This window comes from Furipterus horrens, unplaced genomic scaffold, assembly GCF_987537825.1.
Source record: "Furipterus horrens unplaced genomic scaffold, mFurHor1.1.pri manual_scaffold_7, whole genome shotgun sequence".
NCBI classification, from domain to species: Eukaryota; Metazoa; Chordata; class Mammalia; order Chiroptera; family Furipteridae; genus Furipterus; species Furipterus horrens.
Window position 1 is genome coordinate 120547240 of NW_028327177.1, and position 4399 is coordinate 120551638.

General features: G+C 39.3%; 1 pseudogene; it reads left to right on the forward strand.

The window, feature by feature from the left end:
- Nucleotides 1–273: 273 nt before the first annotated feature.
- LOC150005157 (proteasome subunit beta type-5 pseudogene) lies at nt 274–1114 on the forward strand (annotated as a pseudogene).
- Nucleotides 1115–4399: the final 3285 nt, after the last annotated feature.

Below are 4399 nucleotides of genomic sequence, written 5' to 3' on the forward strand. Positions count from 1 at the left end.
AATGAGAATTTACTAGTTGCTTCTAATTATTGGATGATACCACATTGCTTTCTTCTGTCCTTCAGGACAAATTACATTAGTAAATAGGAAAGGTAACAGTGCGCAACATCATAATTTTATTCTTGAATTTAATAGGGAGGGCCATGTATACTTCACTCAAATACAAATGTTAGCTTTTGGTTTATATATGTTAATCATTCTTTTCCACATTTTTCTAGGTTCTTAAAACTGTAAGTGATTTAAAAATATATATGCTGTATCCTTTTGCCCTTACCAGACATGGCGCTGGCCAGTGTGTTGGAGAGTTCGTTACCGGTGAACCAGCACGGGTTTTTCGGACTCGGGGGTCGTGCGGATCTGTTGGACCTGGGTCCAGGTAGTCCCAGTGATGGGCTCAACCTGGCCGCGCCCAGCTGGGGTGCCCCAGAGGAGCCAAGAATCAAAATACTTCATGGAACCACCACCCTGGCCTTCAAGTTTCAACATGGAGTCATTGTTGCAGCTGACTCACAGGCCACAGCGGGTGCCTATATTGCCTCCCAGACAGTAAAGAAGGTGATAGAGATCAACCCCTACCTGCTGGGCACCATGGCTGGGGGTGCAGCAGACTGCAGCTTTTGGGAGCGGCTGTCGGCTCGGCAATGTCGAATCTATGAGCTTCGAAACAAGGAACGCATCTCAGTAGCAGCTGCCTCCAAGCTGCTTGCCAACATGGTGTATCAGTATAAAGGCATGGGGCTGTCCGTGGGTACCATGATCTGTGGCTGGGATAAGAGGGGCCCTGGTCTCTACTACGTGGACAGTGAAGGAAACCGAATCTCGGGGGCTGCCTTCTCTGTAGGTTCTGGCTCTGCGTATGCATATGGGGTCATGGATCGGGGTTACAACTATGACCTAGAGGTCGAAGAGGCCTATGATCTGGCCCGTCGAGCCATCTACCAAGCTACCTATAGAGATGCCTACTCAGGAGGTGCGGTCAACCTCTACCATGTCTGTGAAGATGGCTGGATCCGAGTCTCCAGTGATAATGTAGCTGATCTACATGACAAATACAGTGGATCTACCCCCTGAAGGAGGCATTTCTAGGGGTGACTGTTGCTGGTAATATGGGTACAACTCCCCATTTTGTAGTGGAAGGGTCCCCAATTGTATTGTTTTATTAAAGCTCTGGTGCATTGACCTCTGTGTGTTAGCAGTTGCTAATGAGCTGCTGCAGAGGTGATAATTTGTTTTACTTTCTTGGATATTAACATTACACTACTCGAAAAAAAAAAAAAAAAAATATATATATATATATATATGCTGTAAAAGACCAAAGAAGGGAGATTCTTTCAGGAATCAGCTATCTCTTTCTCTTTATGCATATCTTGTTTTCAATATGTAAATAAGGTTTTATAATGTTTTAAAATAGTTTTCCTGTGCCATTTTACATAATTTTTTTTAAAAACTTTAAATGCTTATCCGTGTAAGGTGATATATAAATAACCAGTTCATCTTTTCCATCATGACTTTGAAAAGTAACTAGTTTGCATTGTTAGTGGAACTCAATTGATTTGTATGTATGTGTATGTATGGATACATATGTATCTGTGTGTACATTATACATAAATTCATACAAAAATGTTTAGTCACTTTCTCAAATATTTAAATTAATTTTAGTTCTTTTTCCCTTTTAATTCTTACACTGATTTTTTTTCAGGTTAGAAAACCTAAGATCACATTTGCCCCACAGAAAATATACTTATGAAAGCTTTCAGCTTCTTAAATGAGCTGTGTAAACATATCTTTTACTTTGTTAATGTAGTGTTTATTTTGTTCATGTACAGTATACTTTTATTCTGGCATGGATGCTTTCATGTAAATACTTTCTTCTATACCTGCATTTCCAGTGTTTCATCACATGAGACTCCAATATTCAATAGGTTTTAGGTTTTAGTGGCTGTCCAAGCAAATAGTTGCAGAATAATAAGTGAATAAATGCAAGGACACAAAATCAGTTTTCCTGAAAAATGTGCTATTCAACTACATTATCAATTCCTATTGTTCCTTGTGATAGCACTGATTTCTAGGGACCTTTATCATTAAAACACTCCTGATTTTAAAAATTGAACTGATACTTATAAAAATACTAGCTATGATTTAGACTAAATTAATAATTCTTTCTACTAGGTTTACACATATTATATGGAATATTCTGCCATCAAATTTAACTCCATATTAATATACTTCACATTGGCCTGAAAGCATAGGAAACCTCTTACCTCCATCATGGTTAAGTGAAATATATTATGGAATTTATTGTGTTTCCACAGACCTAGGAACTAGCAGATAATTGGATGGTGGAAAAAAGCAATCTTCATTTCAAGGTTTGTCATCTATTGTGCACAAAGATTGGCAGTCCCAATTCTATCACCTAGAGGCCACACTGAGTCTGAAATTTCAAATGCATTCAGAGTGGCTGTGTATCTTCTGGTGGTTGAAAATGGCCACTGACATTCAAATAGACGATCACCTGTTTAGCATTTTTTTTCTTTTCTTTATTCTCTACTTTCTGTATAACTGTCATTGCTCAAAGGAACTAGGAAAACAAAAAGAATGAGGAAAAAGAATGACAGACACTATGGTAGCAAGAATGAGGGCTGAGCAATCAGAGCATAACTTTACATGCTGTCAGAAAGGTTATAATGCAGTTATGTACCCGAAATATTTTCTGTGTGTAACAAATTGTCTGCATGTCATTGAGTAGAGGTTTCATCTATTTTATTATTTTTTTCTCAAGCTGTTACATGAAGTCATTTCACATTCATCATAGAACTTAGAGACACTTTCATGTGTCAGAAACAGTATAAGGAATGGAAGGAGGGGGATAAAGATTCAGAGACAAAGGAAAGAAAGTATAAACCAAACTAAGGATTCAGAGAATTCTGATAATGCAGACCAGTATGAAGGAGGGTGTGGAGGTGGCTGGGAAATTAAGCGCTGGAACCCAACTAAGACAAAACTTCCTCCTGTGTTTTCAGGGAATCAAAACCCAACCTATCAGTTATCCATATTACTGAAATGGGATAAATACCTTGTGTAAACAGGGTGGAAGTGGCTTGTGTGAGTGAGGAAGGTAAAACAGAGAATGATGTGCAGAATCTTGGTTGGTGTCCACTGCCTCTAGAATGGTGTCATGGCTGTGAAATGAAATTAATTGTAATACAATTTCAGTTGGACTAAGGAGTCTAGAGTGAGTTCAGAGCTCCCTTCGCCTGCTGCATTTGTCTGTAACATAGGCTTAAGACTCATGAAGTTTCAAGTGTCATGTTGGATGTGAGCATCAAAAGTTTTCATGGTTTATATTAGTGTTGAATGGATGGACATATCCCTTTGGGGTGGCAGTGACAAAGCTGTAGCAATGAAGGAAGAAGTCCTTCTAAACACGTGTCTTCTAAGAGCATCTCTATATATCTCTGAATCTCAATCACACACTAGCATTCATGAACCTAATGGCTGAATGTCTGTGAAGAGCCCTTCCTAGGGTGAGACTGCCTCACTTTTTCCCAAATAATAAAGTCCAGACAACAAGACACCAACATGGTGATTTCAGGTGACCATAAATATGGAGTAGAGAACACTTAAGCATGGGCAATACCTTCTTGGTATCATGTGAACTTCTAGGCTGAACTGAACATGGCCTAGAAATTCCATTTCTTGGTGTTTAATTTTTTTAAATTGGTTTCCTGATGGCTTTTTATCACAGTTGCTATACAAATATTCAAACCAGAGATCCATATGAGGACATATTTATCAAATAAACCCATCAGGAGAGCTGCAGTATAAGCTCACAGATGTATGCTTTGAACATGGTGAGCATCCAGGTAGACATACTAATAGTATGTCCACGTAGACATACCAATGGCCCTCCTTCTATCTATCACAGGCTGTACTTAGATGGTGCAACTACCCTGAAAAACTACCAAAATAGTTCCAAGTTGGGGAACAGTCGATTGCAGGATGAGCCCAAGACTAAACTAGTTCTTCTCTACTAGCAAATGGCATGGATTTTCCTGTCTCTTGAACCATGCAACTGCCTCACCACAAATTGTATATGGGTGCCCTTCACGTATTTGCCATCATCTGCAATGGGTCTACTTCAAAGGTGCCAACATGGTGGAGAAACAGATACATTTTTTTCCCTCTTCCTTGGATAGGGAGGTGCCATATCTTCATGTTCCTGCAACTGAATCACACACCCCTGACTATCCTTCATAGGAAATGTGATCAGGTCTCAGTCTGGCTTCTTCCCTACCTTCTAAGATGCCTAACAGTTCAGAAAACTCAGAAGCTAACCAGTAAGCTAATAAAAACAACAATGTTATTGAAATTTTACTGTGTTCCAAGCACTGTGCCAAGT